General features: G+C 38.9%; 1 pseudogene; it reads left to right on the top strand.

Moving 5' to 3' along the window:
• The first annotated feature begins 6615 nt into the window (after positions 1 to 6615).
• On the top strand, positions 6616 to 7136 carry LOC148041537 (UV-B-induced protein At3g17800, chloroplastic-like; annotated as a pseudogene).
• Positions 7137 to 19517: the final 12381 nt, after the last annotated feature.

Raw genomic sequence — 19517 nt, 5'->3', positions numbered from 1 at the left:
ATGGGATGTGAGGAACTCAGTTGCCCTATTGTAATCATCAACAAAGCGTGAGACAGTAGGGGTTGAGCATGATTGATTTTCCTTTTATTAAACTAAGAGGTGAGGATCGAGGGATATTCTAACACTTGGAGAAAGGTATGTTCTTTGTTTCCCTATGCACACACGGATGGGCCTCCTTCGACATCCCTACCCACCTCATTCTGTTTGGCACATTGCACTACAAGGCCCCCTAGGCTTCTTTCTTGCATCTATACCAAATGGGTTGGGATGCACTGATGCACCATCAATTGTACACATTTGCATACTCCCTCTAAACCATTCCTCTTGTTGATTTCTAAACTAGGTGTGAGCTATGGGGCTCCATCATTATTCTTTATGTGATGTGAGTCATGGGGTGAGCGACTGATCTACCATTCCAACATGAGTGACTATCAAAATTGAGTGATGTATACTTTGCCACCGACAACCTAACCAATGTTTCATCAACAAAGCTACCTTCGTGGCTGTTGTTGTATGGTACCTGCCATGTTGTATGAGTGTGATGTGGCAAGCCATGGTACCTCCTACCGATGACTATGATTCTTCATGTGATAGCGACAGTTCCCCTCAACTATTTGCAAATCAAGACAAGTTTTTATAACCTACCCCTTTTTCTTACAAGATTCGGCCATGTTTTAAGTGTCAAGACATACATGTATGTGCTATGATCAAGATTTAGACCCCTGTTGATTACTCCATTCGATCTATTAAGGTTTTAAGTCTGGGGACATGTCCTTGCACGTTTGCTTTGTATAACCTTATGCAAATACCCCTATCGAATGATTTAAGCATACCATTCCTTGATCTTGCCCTGATGGGGTCCTTTTCCCACCCATCCATTCTAATTTCACCCTGTCTTGGGGCTGCTTGTTATTTGTTTGGCTTTATCCTTTGTTTTGCTACTTTTTCATGTTAGCATATCCTATGTTTGCCAAAATAAAAATATAACCTTATAGCCTTGTTTGTCCCTTTGAACTGGTCATTTTTCTTTTTATAGCCCTTAGTTCTAAGCCACGGATCCTGAGTTATTAATTTTTGAAGATTTTTAATACATTTAACGTGTTTCCATGCGAATACATCTTTTTCACTTTGGAACAGTGATCTAATAAGACATCCTTCCCATTGACATTTTTCCTTTTTACTGCTTGTCATTCCGATGCACGGTTTGTCCGTTATTAATTTTTTCGTATGTTAAGGAATTCTCATGTGTGATCTGGCTCTTTTTCCATGTAAACCTGCCTCCAACACCTGAAATTTTATTTTATTAATTTTTCCATGATTTTTTGTGCTCCTTTTTCATAATTTTTCCATGCGAATGCCCCCTAGTGCCACTAGAAATGCAGTTTGACATGATAGCCATGTCCCGCAAGTTTCCCTTGATATTTTTTCTTTTCATTGCCCTCCATTTTGATGTAAGGATTTTCTCTTATTAATTTTCGACTTTGTTTTCGTTGGTATTTTTACTCTTTTTTCCATGCAAATGTGCCCTATTGCCCTTAGAACTGCGTTCCACTTTACCCATCCTATATCTCACTTTCCTATGGATTTTTTTTTTCATTCTTCCTTATTTTGACAGTCAAATATTTTTGGTTTAATTTTTATTCCCATTTTCGGGTGTGTTTCAACCATTTTTCCCATGCAAATAGGTATTATCCCTGTCAAAACTGCATTCTGAAGTGGTAGAATGGTCCACCACATCATCTCAAATGTTTTTCCTTTTGATCACCCTTCATTTTGGCTATTGGATTTACCAATCTTAATTTATGTGTGTGTTCTCAAGCTCGATTTTTACATTTTTCCCATGTGAACGCCTTTAATTGTCATTAGACATCCCAGTTCATTTTTTTGCCCTCTTCTTCTCATTTTCCAACATATTTTTCCTTTTTTCCATTCATCCATTTGGTGCTCGGTTTCATTGTTATTAATTTTTTTGTAATTTGTGTTTTAAAGTTTCACATGTTATCGTGTGCATGCCCACGTTTCATGATTTTTCATGTGTTGCTACGTCCGTGTTGATGACCTTCTTCCATGCACACACCTCGTTCGCCATGTCACCTCCACCGTCAAAATCCCCCCCCCACCCACACCGGTGCATGTGCACAATGCAAAGGGAGAATTCTCCATTTTCACATTTTAAAAAAAGAAACAAATAACCACAAATAAATACAAAACAAATCACACCAAACCTTATTCTTTAAGAAAACAAAAAAAAAACACAAAACAAAAAAACAACCCACACGTACTCACACCCTTCCCTCCCTCCCCAACCACCCCTTCCCCCCAATCCATCCCCTCCCTCCATCCTCCCTTCCCCCCCACCACCCTTCTCTCTCTCCCACTCCCCCACCCTCGCGTACTTTCTCCCTCCTTCCTCTCCTCCTCCACCATATCTTCCTCCTCCCACCTCCTCCTTCCCCTCTACCCTCATGATGCCCTACCAAGTGGTGGCACTTGCTGGCCGTGTCAGCACCCTCCCATCGGCCACCAATCGACTGCCTGCTGCAAAGAGACACCTTGCCAAGTGGTGGTGCCCACCGGCCATCAGCACCCTCCCATTGGCCACCAATCGACCGCCTGCTCAGCACCACCCACGACCTCATCAGCAGCTCCAATGCATGTAGTAGTCACCAACTGGGCCGCTGCCGCACCTGCACTATCATTATGCTACCGCCCGCCTATCCCAGCCATGTTCCTACTGCCTCTCGAGGAGTCACTTTCCTCCCACCATTGCAGCCACTTACCCACTGCCTGCCACATGGCTCTCCCCACCCATCGTTCCCCAACCCGCCCACCACCAAAACTTCCCCCCCCCCCCCGTTCCCATCCCCGGCCACCCCCAGGACCCCCCTGACCACCAAAATTACCTAGCCCGCCCAATTACCATGACCACCCCCCCTCCAAAGGCCCCTACCCCCCAAACCCTCCATCTACCCATTCCCTTTGCCCACTCCCCCACTTGCCCACCCGTCCTAATAGTCGTCCACCCTAATTATGGTAACCCCTCCCCTAATTTACATATTTCAACATTAAACTAACTAATTTTTTTAAAAAAAACCACAAACAATATATATACCTATATACACATAACATACATACATACATACATACATTCATACATATATCTCCACAAAAAAACAAAAACAAAAACAACAACCCCACACACTAACCCACATACTTCATAATTCAAACCACAACCACCACAACAAAACACATTTTCTAAAAAAACCTCCACATAAAACACATTTATAAAAATAAAAAGAATAACAAAAAAAACCCAAACAAAAACTAATAAACATAACAACATTTTCCCTTTCCTACTCCATTTTTTAACAAACAAACCCTTTCCTTATTTCGTGCATTCAGTTTTTTTTGCGGGGTGGCGAGCTTGCTAATGTTCACACGCAACCCATTTTTTGGTACATTTTTCTGAATTTTTAATCTTTCAACATTGAAAAACACTTTTAAAAACACCTTAAATTTTCTTTAAAGATCCATACAAAATCATAAAAACTCCATCAAAATCCAAATAACTATGGAAATTTTCTTTAAAAAATATTGATACAATTTTACACTTTTTGAACATTTTCAAAATTTTTCTCAACTGAGAATGCCAACAAAAATTTAGAAAGAAGATTAAAAACCTTTAATTTCATGAAAATTTACCCAAAAATTCTTTAACATTTGTTCAAAAATAAAGAAAATTTTCCAAAAAATATACTAACTTTCCATTACATTTTTGGATCATTTGCATATGTTGAAACTATCAAAATTAATTGGAAACTAATTAATAGAATAATAAACCCTTATTAAACGTGTAAATTCTTGAAATTTTCTTTTTCAACTCTGAAAAATGGCTGGAAATTTTTTGAAAATTCTAGTGGACCTTGTGCTTAGTTTTCAATCTACATTACTAAATGAACAAAAGAGAATAAATATTAATCACACATCCATATCAAAACTGATTAAGAATAAAGAAAAAAACTCATAGAAAAATCCCAAATTGACAAACAAATCAAAGCACACATAATAAAACCAAATTCAGCATATTCCAAGGACATAATTGAATGAAACATGACAAAAAATGTATATATCATCATTTATTGAAAAATATTTGCTATGGTGTTTGGTTTGTTTAGCTTATATTGGCAAAAATTTTCAGCTCGTTGGATTTTCTTTTTGGATTCCCTTGTGGTTGCATCACATTAGTTATTGATTGTGCATTCAAACTGTACTTGCATACACATCCTCCTCCTCCAAGTATTACGTTCCTTTATTTATTTTTTTCTTATTTTTCTTTTTACACAAACATCATAAATAATTATTTTAAAACAAAGAAAACAAACCAATTGATCACATTTTCCATGCACATTCGTGCTAAACACGCATTTTACTTAATTAAAAAGAACCAATCGTCCATGAAGCACGCGCTTCGTGCACCAAACACACTTATTCACTTGTAATAAAATAAACTCATCATCACAAGTGCACACACTAAACAAAAAGTGCTACACACATTAATTTATAAAAACAAACTTGCATTTAAAGACCCAAAGGCGAGACATAGTTTGGGCATGTTAAACAACATTGTCAACTTAATAAGTTTTTAATGGATAAAATAAAGTATCATTTTCTTATTAGGGTTTATTACCTAATAAAAATTTACCCTTTGCTAATTAGTTTGTAAAAGGAACTTTTAATTAAATCCCCCTTTTCCCTCACATTGCACATTCCCCTTTTTAATGAAGCGTTATGTGGGGTGGGTGACTTTACAATTAGTCGAAGTCCCTATCAGTCATTTTGGTCAACTGAAGTTTGGTCAGCAATTGATTTAGATTTTGGTTTGGTATTTTTAATGATTATTTGATTAGAGTAGGGGATACAATGTGTATTTCTTTTTCTTTTTTCTTCCTGGTATGGGGATATTGGACGATTGTATATATGCATTGCATGAAGCTTTCGAATCGCATAAGTGCAAAGGTCATGCCAAAATTTTCTAGAATGTGGATTGATTGGGGTGGTTAGTCAGTTGGTCAAGTCTGTAAGAGTTTTTGTAGTTGATATCTTATCTCCTCTCATTTTGGTTATTTTGTAATTATTCTTTGTGATTGTCTGTGTGTGAATGTGGTGTGCGTAAACCATCTGAATATGGCACCTCATACTCCTCCCCCAGTCCGTATATTCATTTCGTGTCTCATGAACTACACATTATTGTTGGATTTAGATATTATCAGTAAGGCAGGTTTATCCAAGTTTATGGCACTCTCGTTCTGCTTATCCCGAAGGATACTGATGCATGTGATCAAGTTTTAGCCTCTTACAATAAGAGGTTTGGTCCTATTCGAGAAACAGTTATCCATATGACACCTAAAAGCTTGGGAAAAGCTCTATCCTTACCATATCGAGGAGATCCTTTTCCTACTGCTCGACAATTGTTCTCTAATGTGAGGATGTTCTAAAGTTATTGCAAAAGTAGACCCAGGATGTGTTGAACCCCAAGAGGGTTATTACTACTTCGGGCATTAGTGTCTCCATGATCTCTAATCCTATCTAGAAGCAATTGTGCCAATTCCTTGAGGATAGGTTTATGCCTGCCAAAACACCTTCTAACTACCTTTCTTTGAAGGAGTTATTCACAGCTTTCCAAATGGTGTTGAAAGGAATTACTATTTGTTGGAGTTCCTATCTCTTGGCAAAGATGGATCAGCATTTTGTCAGAGCCATAAGGGGTAATGTGACTAATGTCACATTTGGTTCTTATCTTTCTATTTTCTTGGTGTATGCTGCCCCTATAAAGGAAGTGTTGAGAATAGCAAATGATGTTTAATATGTATGCCCATAAAGGATGGATGTGTGCCCAAAAGAGGCTTGCCCATAAGTGGCTTTGAATAAAAGAACTGACAAATGATGTATGCTCAAGGAAGAGATGTCTTGTATCCCACATGCATAGTAAGATATGTAATGATGTACTTGGTTCACTTTTCAATGCAATGTCATAGTACTTTTGTCCTTCAATCAAGTGTCTGTGTTATTGTCTCACACACAAGATTATGTTTATGAGTCCAAGTCTCAATCTTGGAACCTAATTCACTTGTGTGACAATTGGTCTTGTATGTGTCTATGTCTGCATGAGTCTTATCTACATCTTCCATCCTCCATAGCTCATGCCATGCTCTAGATCCACGTCTTTTGACATGGTATCAGAGCTCAGCTAAGCATGGCCCAACTTAATCTAGCTCTCCTCTTTGCTCTCTCAAGCTTTCTTAACTTATGCTTTTGTCAACTAGGTAATAGGTGTTTGTCCTTTCACCCAATCGTCTCTTTGAAGCCTCTCTCAATCTGAAATTGTTGTTGTGAGATGGTCTTTTGAATCTCTCTCTCTGTCTCTCTATGTCTCTCTCTCGGGTTGTAGTGCTTGCACAATTTGAAGTTATGCAGGGGGGACACTGGCACTAGGGAGCCTATCTGTTCTAACATCATCTACTTTGATCTCATTCCAGCCCGATGTGCTATCGAAGACATCGTCCTTGAGTCTTTGGCCTCCCAAATGCCAGATCCCCGTGAATAGGAGCCAATTGCATGGAGAGGGGTTTGCAAAGAGGTTTGGCATGGGGAGAGGTGGAAAATGGAAGATTCAAGCTAAATCAAACTATCACCCAAGGGAGCAACAAACCTATTGCTCCCCTGTGGCTTGAGTCACCCAGTGGTCAATTTCTCACAAAGATATTGTAGAGCCATCCCCATCTCTTCTCTACAGCTCTGTTGAATAGCAACTAGAGAGTCTGACTGAAGCAGGAGAGGCTCCCAATGGTCAAGAAAAGGCTTCCATAGAGGGAACTGAGTTGGTTTTGTACAAGCGTATTGTTGAGCTATGAGCCCAAGAGATTTGAAGAACCTTGGAAGATATCATGTATGCTCCAATATCTCAAAGCTTTATCGAAGTAGGGATATTGTTTGTCCCTACAATGTCATTAGTTTCAAGAGATCACATCATAGATGACTGGCCTGCACAGGACAAGGAACTTGAGGATGTGCACTCACATGAAGCATTTGAACCGATTCAAGAACATTTAACCCTTGTCTTGGGAGCTTCAACTTGACTAGCTGCCTATGAGCTAGTCTGATGCCAGGAGGCATATTTCATGGTGGATTCCGTGACCACGATGGTTTTCATAAAACTATTTATTTGCCAGGGCTCGTACACAAGGTGGATTCCTTGTGCAAGAAGCTGATGGGGACGCTTGTCCTTTTCGGGTGTCAGATTGATTTAATGTGCACATGGGTGATTCCATAGCGGGTGATTCTGTAAAACACATATTAAATTAATGAGCATTTATGAGTTTAGAGTGCGCACTCGAATTAAATTAAGGTTAGGACAGAGTTTCAACATATTTAATTATTTTGTAGCTAAAGACTGTTAGGTATTCACTGTTGTTGGGTTTTATTTAATTATTTTCTAACAATTGTGAATGCTTCAGTTGATGTCTAGAGTAAGTGGCGATGGCGTTGGGTAGCACCAGGCGATGGCGTGAATCCAAATGCCTAGAAGAGTTACTATTTTTTATGGGTGTGCGCCTTATCACTAAAGGTGTGGCGCCAATATTTATTTAAGCGCGCTTATTTATTAAAGTGATTGACAAAACATTAATGATCTTGTATATGCATAGGCGCTCGATTAAGTATTTCATTATTTTATATTTGTATTTGGGCACATCGCGACTTTTGGACGCCCAAACACCTTACTTTATATTTGGGCAAATGCAAAGGCAAAGAAAAAGCATGCTATTTGTAAAGTGAGCTATTTTTGAGGTTAAAGATAAATAAAGCTATAAATACATGCCTTGTGAAGCGCTCACAAAAGGGAATGGGGGGAGATTCCACCCAATTTGTCTCTTTTGTCTTATGTCGTGGAAATTTGCTTTTGCTTTGTACTTGAAATTATGAAGGTTTGTAGAGTTCTTTGGTTCTTGGGGACCTTCCGGCATTCACTACGCATGCGTACAGCATCCATCTGCTCATCATAGTCTCCCGAACCATGTCATCATGTAGGGGGGGGAAAGCCAACAAGTGTAGGAACTCATCATTTGAGGGGGGGGGGTGTTGAGAATAGCAAATGATGCTTAATATATATGCCCATAGAGACTGGATGTGTGCCCAAAATCGACTTGTCCATAAGTGGCTTTGTATAAAAGAACTAACAAATGACGTATGCTCCATGAAGAGATGGCTTATATCCCACATGCATAGTGAGGAGAGTGGAGAAAGGTCAGAGACTATATAATGATGTACTTGGTTCACTTTTCAATGCAATGCCATAGTTCTTTTGTCCTTCAATCAAGTGTTTGTTCATTGTCTTACACACAAGATTGTGTTTATGAGTCCAAGTCTCAGTCTTGGAATCTAATTCACTTGTGTGACAATTCGTCTTGTTTGTGTCTATGTCTACATGAGTCTTGTCTACATCTTCCATCCTCCATAGCTCATGCCATGCTCTAGATCCACGTCTTTTGACAGGAAGTTCCTATATTACTAGTTGATTCTCCTGAGGTTTCTCTTCCTCCTACTGAAAGCACTGATGTTGTCGTTGAGGATATTAGTCTCCTACTGCATGTGGTGATTTACAAAAGTGACTTAAACGAGTGATTGAATCAGCCCTCCTCCTCCAATCTCCATTCATGTTCAATCTAGCAATCAACTGGCTGCCAACCTTCCTCATAATGCAGAATCTTTTCAGAGCACATTGAGATGATACTGTGGAGATTTCCATTCCCTTTGTAAAACACTTGGTGCTAGGAGACACAATTCCTTTCTTATGTAAAGATATCTAGAGTTCTATTGAACTCTTGGTTACTGCCTATATCCAACGGCTTTATTCTTCTTGTTATGAAGAAGTTCAACAATCCAAAGAGGAGTTGAATAAAGCGAATAATGAGCTAGATTCTACTCAAGAAATATTTTTTTATATTTGTACCCATATTGAGTAGTAGACTAAGATTATCGATGCCCAAAAAGTGGAGATTTCTAGTTTGCAAACTCGGTTGCCTAACACTAAATCCCAAGTGGTTACTAGGACTGAGGAGAGGAATAGATTGTTGCAGGAGTCTCAATAGCTTAAAGCTTTGATAGTTGCCCAAACAGAAGAGCTTAAATAAGCTAATACCACCCTAGAACAGAGCAATACTCAAATTCAACAACTTAAGGAACAACTGGCTCAATCCCATTCTACTTTACAGAGTCCTATTGTACAGCCAGTTCCTTCCTTATCCTTTATGGATTTCACAGTCCTTCAAATGAATGCTACCTTATGCCCCTTATTCCAAGTCAAGGTGGAAAGGCTTCAATCCAAAATGGATTTATTATGGTCTTCATTTGAGCAGTTTCAAGAGTTTGTTCCTCCAAACCACTTTTTCTTTGTTCATTATTAACAACACAAGCTGGCAGTTGATATCAAGCTTTCAACCATGGATTTGCCTCTTCCAAAGGATGGTTGGAGTGGAGCTTGGTTTGCTAATTTATTGACTGAAGTGGCTAGAATGGTTTTTAAAGACTCTATGACCACAAACACTATGTTGATGTCTTTTATGTACTTGAGAGGTGATTTGTTAATTCCAAATGATGAAGAATTAGCTTGGTATGTAGGGGATGTGGTATTACAAGCTACATTGAATGTCAGATATTTGGAGTTGCAGATTGATAGAAAATTCCATGACTATTCTTCTAAAGTGGCTGATTGCCCTAAAATCTCTCGGCATACAATGATTAACTCTCTGATCCTAAAAGAATGCCAAAACAAAGCCTCTATTCATGTGTAGAACATTAACCAACTGAGAGTGGACCTCTTAGCCCACCCTTCAAAGCAACCTCCTTTCGATTCATCTTTCTTTGATGCCTACTATTGTCGATCTATCTTAGGTTTGTCAGTTCCTAGTTTATCTTATTATCAGTAGTGAAAGGGATGCAGGAGACACGGGAGAGAAGAGTACACACAATGTAGGTGCTGTCAATAATGTTATGATAGCCTTATTGCACTTTCATATATATATGAATAAAGAATATAGGCGGTCACTGTACACAAGCAGGCCTAAGGGCCTTTTACCCCAACAATCTCCCACTAAAAGGCCAATGGGCCAGGGAGTGAAAAAACAAAACAAAAGAAAAGAGACAGGGTGAGGAATCATGACATCTCACCCAACGCCCAATCGGAAAGCGAGCTGTGCAATAAGTGTCGGGAATTTCCGAGTCCAAGACATCCAGGAGGCAAGTGATCCCGCAGCTCCATACAACGGAGCAATCTAGCACAACTCATGATTGTAAGGTTGTACATCATCATCATCAGAGTAGTGCATATCGTCAACATGGCGCATACAAGACAGCAGAGAGCATCCAAACTCTCCAGAGTCAATCACTAAAAGAGGGCCAGCATCCCGAACATAAGTCAGACAGGGTCTCAAGACAGTATGCGGCCTCAGCGAAGCGGAGGCTGACATATGGCTATAGAATCAGCCATAAAGCGCACTGAACGTGCATCAAGAGGCCTGACAGGTGTCTGTGTCTCATAAAAGATTGCATGACAGCTGCGTAGAACCTGTTGGGCATCTAAATCCCAAAACTTGTAAGCCATAAAGTCACCATCTCCATAACCAAGGAGTATGTATCTGCATGACATAGGCTCATGCGGCATACTAACAGATGCCTGGCAGCCAAACATCCTCAAGTGATCATAGGAGGGTCTCATGCCACTCCATGCCTCATGCGGAGTAATAACATCCAAAGAGAAACATGATGTTTGATTAACCAAGTAGACTCCCGTCATAAGGGCCTCAGCCTAAAAGCCATAAGGCAACCTAGCTGTGGTAAGCATAGAAGCAATCTTTGCCTGTAAAGTCAGGCACATGCCATGAGCAATCCCATAATACCGTGAGCATAAGAAATTAATGCCATATTGCTGACAAGAGATCCATAAGTTGGGAGAGATAGCATGACTCTCATAATCCATCTACAAGCATCTAGGCCTGCTACCAAAGCAGAATCCATAAACCTATCAAGCATAGTAACAGCATCCTCAATCCGTACCAAAGGGTAAGCCCAAACACAGTGGGTAGCATACCACTATCAACAATGGTCTCACCTACTGTATCACTGACTCTGCTCTCATGTCTAGTGCGGCACAATCTTTTTTGCTCTCTAATCCACTTGAAGCATTTACGCTTCACATGCCCTATCTTTCCACAATGAAAGCAAATAGAGCTTGTAAAACCTGTAGAAGAGGACAACTGCTCTGTAATAGCATGAGTAGGGCTATCCAATACATCCAAGGAGCTCAAAGAATTAGGGGAACTCTCATCAAAGAGAATAGGCTCATCAAGAGGACTGTCTACATGACTAGAAGAGCTTGAAGTCGTCATAGCATACTGCAAAGGGGACTCATCCAAACCAAAAGGGGAAGGCATCAACCACGGATGCAAAAGCTTCCACACAGACAAGCCTAGCAGACAAAAGCATGACATATCCAACCACTGTAGCTCGTAGCCATAAAAGCATTAGCATGTCTCGGAGCCATAAATGCATAAGCATCCCCGAAACATAGGAGTATGCATAACTTTGCAGTGTCTCATACCATGTACTGACATACATGTCCAGCCAAGAACGGTAGGTGGCAAAGAAACCTGCAAGAATCAAGCTCCAATAAAAGCCCAAATATCAGTGTAAAAGCATCCAAGTAAGAGGCTCTGTAAAATACATAGTAGCAAACCATGTGCATACACAAGTGGCCATAAAGATCAACTACACCCTGACATACACGGGCAATAGCAGCCCAAATAGCATAGATGTTGTACAACAAAGAAGCAGGATGGCCATAACTGTAAATCCCAAGCACTATCCAAGTCCACTGATCAGTAAGTATCCCGCATATCAAATGCAAATGAGCAATCACAACTCAATAGGCAACTGCCAAAACAAGGGAGCAGTTTATTGCTCAATACCTGTAAGTGCATCCAAGTAATAGCCAAGATCCATAATCAGAGCATCAAATCCCATATAGCATCCAAGGTCGTAACAGAAAAAGCCAAGTCATAACGGAAAAAGCTAAGTCAATGTCCAACTTCTCAGGGGAATACTCAAATGAATGTTGAGATGAGCTCAAACAACTGCCATCCACAGTCAAAGCATAAAGCATTCACCAAGACATCATAACCCATACTAGGTAGCCTAGGCATAAACCATGTCGTCATAGATGAAATGCCAGCTGCAAAGAAGTGACAGTCAAACCCAAATCGAGCTCTAATCTCAGCTCAAAAGCATTCCAGAGCATAAACAAGACATGTGGCATAGTCCAAATACATCATGACATTATACTGAGTAGCTGGGAGCACCCCGTGACCAATAGGCTTAACCCAACTGTAGCATAAATAGCTTCATCCCTGAAGTTTCCAGCAACAAATTATAGTCCAAAACTGAGTAAAATAATGCACAAACCAAGCTTAAATCAAGTACCAACTCATAAGCATACATTCCCAGACATGTAGGCACCAACCGAGCATAATCGGGCATCAAATGCCAAGACCTGTAAGCATAAAATTGAAATAATAGGTGGTTGCCCTATTTTGGACGTATCTGGAACTACTCAAAACAATCAATGGCTGAGCTAAATCAGCTCCAAATGCGTCTCACATAAGAGGCATAACATCCACAAGTAATCCAGCAATAGACATTAGTAGAAGCATCGCATAAGCCATAGGCATACAAATACATGTTGTCTCAGACCTGAAATCTGTTACAAAATATTTTGTCATCAAGATTTGGCAAATTTGACATCACCATCGTGTCCGAAAATGTGCCAAAACTCCAACTTAGACTCTTACCTTGCCTGAATTGGGTTCCGAATGCCCGAGATATGACAAAAAGAGCGATTTTTGAGCCATTTTTGCAAACATGTGCAAATAAAATGTGAGCATCTTGCTGTACTTGAGGGGCCAAATTAGGGTGGGTAGGGGATAAGCAAGAGCCCAATGAAGGGCTACAATAGGCCTACACAAGCCTAGGACAAGTCCAAGCAAGAGGTGAAGAGAACAAGCTTCAATGATGGAAGCTATAGTTGCCTCTTCATGAAACCCTGTTGTTCATGTCAAAGAATGGTTGAGAACTGAGTGGGAAGCAAGCTCTCATACCTCGTGTAGATGCCGGGGAAGGCCGGGAAGCGCTTGCGAAGGACCTGCTCTGATACCAGTTGAAAGGGATGCAAGAGACGCGGGAGAGAAGAGCACACACAATGTAGATGCTGTCAACAACGTTATGACAACCTTATTGCACTTTCATATACATTTGAATAAAGAATATGGGCAGTCACTGTACACGGGCAGGCCCAATGGCCTTTTACCCCAACAAGCAGATTGCCCATAGATATGATGCTTATTTTTTCCATTATAAATCTAACTCACATGTTATTTTACCTCTTCTTTTTCAACCCCAAGGTGCTCCTCAAGTTCCTATTTTCACTCAGTGTTCTTTTATTGAGGATCAAATATTTTCCCCTCCTCCATATTGTCCTTCCCCATCTATAAATATTCCTTCCACTTTTTCAACCATTTTATTAACATCCTTTTTAATAGATTCTCCTAAGTTCTCAACTAATCCCTCTTTAGCTTATTCTTCATTTTATGATTTTACTAGTGGCTATGGAAGCTTTAATTAGAAGATTCCTAGAAGACAATGATGGAGCGCAAGAGATTCACTTACAAGACCTCAAATCAATTGGCCATTGATTCAAGGAGAATTGACAACTGCTAATCGAGTTTTTCAAAACTATCTTCAAATCCTTCAGTGAGATTGATTCCTCACTTAGCTTGGTATCTGGTGTATATGCATAGGCATTCGCATGATGATCAGAAGATAATACCAAAGATGCGTATGAATGTGAATATGACTATTGATCCTCAACAATTGGATATCTTGTACTTTCATGCTCTTTGTTTGCCTAGCAGATATATTGTCTTGGTAGAGAGGATTTGTTGTTTGTAATTATTCCAAAATCCTCCCAAGACTTTTGTAGATGAATCTTTATTTATGGATCGCTTCTGTAATCACCAAGCCTTCAAGAGGGATCATCTTCATTGATAACCATGAATGTAATTTTTAATGATATTTGTTTTGGAGGTGCCATTCAAATGGTTGTTTTGTGTTAAGTGTGTATGTGTGATGGTTATTTTGTTCTATGATGGGGTTGTGGTGGTTCATGAAGCTATCTTTTTGAAGATTCGTGGTGGTGATGATGTTAAATGGATAGCTCAAGATGCAAAGATGTTGAACCTCTTATATCTTTTAAAAGTTTGTCATGCTTTTATATTTCAAAGTAAAGATAATGGATAAAGGTGTTTTCCTTTTGTTGCAATTCTTTATTAGATACATGTTATGAGTTGGGGTCATATTTGGATGATGAAGTTGAAGAAGATCCAGCTGAGCCATACTTTGAACTTGTATTCTCTTTTTCCTAGGTCATGAGGAAACTCCCTGATTAAGTGTGGGGATATGTTGAGGGTTGAAATGATTTGATTTTTTGGTTGATTCTTATTATTTTTGTGGACTGAATGGTTGATTTTTTATGGATTTTGTATGTTGATTAGTTGATTTGGAAGTGTTTGGGAGTGTTTTGGATGAGGTTGATTAGGTTTTGGAAGCTCATGTTATTTTTAAAGTAGAGATATGATGTTCTGTTGATGTTCTATTAGTGTCTAATTGGTTCTGTTTGGGCCTGTTGAGCTTTTATTTTGCTCTATTTTTCTTTTCTGTGAGGGGTTGGAATAATGATTGATGAAGTTTGAGAGTGTTTGGAAGCTTATTGATTGATTATTGATGGTTTTGAATGATTTAAGTTGAGATCATGGCTTTTTGATGACCTTCTACATGGTACTATAAACCCTTTGTTGAGCTTTTGTAGAGCCTCTGTCTTTGTTTTGTTCTGTTATGTATGCCTCTATAAGTGTGATGATGGATGAATGTGTAGCTTGGGGAAGTTTTCCAATCTTGGGAAGAGATGAATATAAGTTCAAAATATCTCGAAGAAGTAGCTGCTAAAGACAAAAAGTAAAGGCTGAAGTGACAGTGACATTATTGAGCTACGAAGGGACACTGTAGTGGCTCTGGTTACCTTTCCTATCAGAGATACCTCTTGGGAGGGGTATCCTTACCAAATAGGAGTTATGAATGATTATTCTTCATTATCTCGTTGTACTATTGAGAGAGAGAATGTGCGTGAGAGATAATAAAATTTATGCAACACAATGTGTCTATGAGTGAGAGATTGCGAGAGAAAGCTATGGAAACTTTGAAGAAGAATACTATGTGATGATTTTCATTCAAAGCGGTGCATTCTTTTGTATCTTTGTGGTACATTGATGAATTCTATGAATAATATGAAGAACATAATCAATTCTATTCAAGATAAAGCCATGGGAGAATTGTTTCTATGAAGCTGCGTGAAGATTTCTTGTTCCTGATTTCTTTTCCTTGTTGAGGTCATACCAAATATGAAAAATATATTTTTTAATTATACAATATAGATTTTATTGCAGTAGATTCCCTATTTTCTTGGTGTTCCTCTTGGGTCTCTAATAGGCCTTCCTAATTTGGTATTGTCTATCTTAAATTGGTATTGTGAATGGAACTATGTAAGAATCACTCCGTGCTTCTAAAAGAAGGGCAAAGAAAAACTTGAAAAAGAGGAGCCTAGAGACATACATTGTCATGTGGGTGATGATGGAATGGTTGTGTTGCAATGGATTAGTCGTACGTGCTCACACTTTCTCTCTATCATGCTCTCATTGGGTAGGAATTAGGATCCAAGAGAGGTAAACGTAAATTCTAGTTAGGATTTTCCTTAATTTAGGGTTGAACAAGCACCCATGACACAGTTTGTCAAGATTGAATCACAATGAAATGCACTTGTGAAAAAAATCAAATTAAACCATTGTGTTTTATGTTAATGCTATTCTTAGATTAGCTATATTGTTTATTTAGCACCCTTTTAGCAAGCTAATCCAAGTCCTTGGGGGCAACATATAGCTCCATGAGGAAGGGAAAGGTCTTTTCCAATTGTGTCCTACTGGACATCCACTAATACTTCTTATCGTTTGAGAATTTTTTAGCAAGGGTGATTTATTGAAGTCAAACTAATTGTTCTTAACATATATAGAATACCATCTTAGCCTTTGTGAGAGTGACTCTTTTCAACCATGTTTTGGACGACATGATGCAACAACTGCTAGCCCATTGTTTCTATCATTTTTGTTATACTAATGATGAAAGGCCTAGCTAGGTGGAGCTTCTAAGCAATGACTAGTTGTAGGACGTCAACTTCATTCACAAGCAGGGATTCAATTTCATTTATGGCTTTGTCTTTACTCATGTTGGCATTTGATTTCTTGGCAATATTATGTTGTAGTATTCCATTTTAGTTGGGTATGCCAAGGATTCCAAAAGCTTGTGTGAGATTTCAAACACATCCTTAAGTAACAATGGTCTCTTCTAACTTGAGGTTGGGGGTTGGTGTAGCATGTAGCTCAGGCTTGTCATTCAAGCTTTTTGGCACTTTGGCAACACCATTGTGTTGTTCACATTGGGTTGAGGATTTGTGCATAGGTGTTATGTTGATATGTTGTTTGCTAGACTTGGTTAGACGAGTGATTGGAGGCCTAGGTTTGTATGAACTAAAATCCACGAAGTGTCCTAGGGTTCATCAAACTTGGGTGTTGTTTTTAGATCTTCTAACATTGACATTGGCATCATAACGTGTACCAATTTGAATTGCATTAAGGATAAGCTTTGGGTATTCTACATTCCCAATGTGCTCTCCATTGACAATAAATATCTCATGCAAGCTAGATCAACCAATGAGATTTATATTTCTTAAAGAACACGTGCACACATATGTCCTCGATTAACTTTGGTGTAACCTTGGAGACTTCCTTCACTCATTGTTGCTGTAATATTTGGAGCATTAGGTAAGCACACGTCATTTATGCATTTCCCAATAAAATGCTACCTTAATATTCAAAAGCATTGCTTCTTTTGAAGTATTATGCAAATGCTTTCATTGAAATAAGTAAGATCGACATACTATGAATTCTCCTCTAAACTTTATCAATGCAACTAAGAATTCAAAATACAACTTGAGAACTATTTGCCACTTAAAAAATGCTTTAGAGGTTCTCCTCTAAGTTCTATTAATGTAACTAGGAATTCAAAATACAATTGTTTTGAAATTTCCTTAGTAGAGATGATATATCCAAAATGATTTATTATACCAAGTTGGTGATGTGTTGTCCAAATTCTAACTTTCTACTTTCAACTTATATTATTGTGTTCATTACTAATGCAAATAATAAAGCTTATATTGACTTTGATAATCATAATGCAATGATAAGAAAATATACATTAAGATTTTGATAAATTATGATACATGATAAAAAAATCTACACTAAGATTTTGATAATTTAAATGCATGATAGGAAAGTGTATACCGATGTCCTTATGGCAACAATGAGCTAAGTAATTTATTACATGCTATTCTACAACACCACCAATTCTTGTCATATAAGCAATGCCAAATGTTCAAATATCTATATTAGGCAAATTGGTAGATGGTTGTAGGTTGGGGGACTTGAGTATTGAACGACCTATAGCAAGCATATGAAAATGTTAGGAAAGCCCTACTCAAACAATGGTTGCACAAGATGACTTCTTTCAACCTTTTTTTCAATCACAGATTCAAACTTCCTATCATACCAATTTTTCTTATTAACTTCTATAAATGTGATGAAGTGTCAATGCAAAGGGGTTGCATAGCCATTGGACAATGCTGCAAAATTTTTATTACATGTGTGCTTTTTGGACATTTTAATAGGATGAGTGAGGGATAATGATAAACCCACTCACTTGACTTGCTCATGTGAGTGGGATGTACTTACTCTCACTCTCCCCACTTATACCTCATGTGACGTAGCTCTAAGTTCTTTTGTCTTAAAATGCGAAAATACTTTTGGATTAGGACAACCTATTCATATCCTTTGCACATGATGAATTGGGTCATCTACCATTGTAAGGTAGAAGGTGTCGATGCATAACCAAAAAGTTATGGAATTTGCACATGTGAGTTTGATTCCATGGTCAAGTATCCCATTCTTTTTATAAAGTCTAAGATGGAGAAGGAAAACATTCATAGCCTTTGATGATGCTATTTCCATTGGTAGTCGTGTGACATAAGAGTTTCTAAAAAGCTTAGAATATTCAAGAAAGATGCTTACCTATGCAAGGGAGATTGGATTCATATGAACACACCCACCCACCCACATGATCATGAGAGTGGGGTCGCACCAACATTAACATGGTGAAGAGAAGTGTAACAACACGCTCCAATTCCCTGTAGTCGCACTAGGAAGAAAGGCTGCGTCTTTATGGCTATTAGAGGTAAATGACTAGCTGAAGGTGGCGTTGGAGGAAAATAACTATTTTCAATTCATTATAGCTACTAATCTTGAAATAGCACCTCACATTTTGTAGGGTTTAGCAAGGTTAGGTTGCAGTCTGGATAACCCCACAGCTCCCATGATGTACATGCACAACTTAGTGTTAGTGGTGGGGTATTGCTCCACCACTAGTGTTGGGTGTGGCACAACTTTGATGAACTCTATTAGGATCGTGTTGTACTTGGGTATAATGGGGCTAGTGGGAGTGAAGTTAGCCCCACTTGCACCTACTCACATGGAGAGATATAGTAGAGTGAGTATGGTTTCAACACTCTACAACATTGGTAAACTTGAATGAAAATGGAAGGTTCAGTAGTAAATTAGTAGGGTAAAAAAAAATAGAAGATTCATAGGATGTTAGTGCTCGCATACATAGCAAGCAATGGGATGATGCTCGCAAGAACGAGTGCATTTAATGCATATCCTCATGCATTCCTACAACAATCCTTGCGACCAAGGGGAACCTTGCTCTATTACTACTATCTTCCTTTTACCCCTACTAGAGTTGGTGGGATGCAACTCTAACTAGTTGGGCTATGCACCTTGACCTTGAGCAACCTTAAGCAAGTCCTTAGAGCCAAGACATATTTAGGTTTTTTTGCAAGGTTTGGCCTTTTTTAATTGGTTTTTTGCACGATTTGGCCTTGAATATGCTTGTTCAGTTTTGCCATGAGAGCTCTACCACACTAATGTTGGCTAAACACCAAGTGACAAATGGCCAATCCCTGCCTAGAGTGTGGGCATGCACTTTTTGAAACTAGACGCGGACATGGGCGTCGTACCTTTACACACAAATGGACACAGTTTGTCAAAAAATAAAAAATAATAAACTTACAATTTTTTGATTGGTTGCAAACGCAAAAAAGTGCACCCTTGTTTGCCACTTTACAAAGTGGGCAGGGAAGACTCCAAGTCCAAAAGTGGGCGGGAGTTCACCTGCTTAGCAGCTGAATAAGTAGT

The sequence above is a fragment of the Lygodium microphyllum genome, chromosome 1, assembly GCF_053477565.2.
Source record: "Lygodium microphyllum isolate KBCC chromosome 1, Lygodium_microphyllum_v1.1.10, whole genome shotgun sequence".
Lineage (NCBI taxonomy): Eukaryota > Viridiplantae > Streptophyta > Polypodiopsida > Schizaeales > Lygodiaceae > Lygodium > Lygodium microphyllum.
The sequence above is the reverse complement of the archived record's forward strand: the minus strand, read 5'-3'. Positions and strand labels throughout refer to the sequence as shown.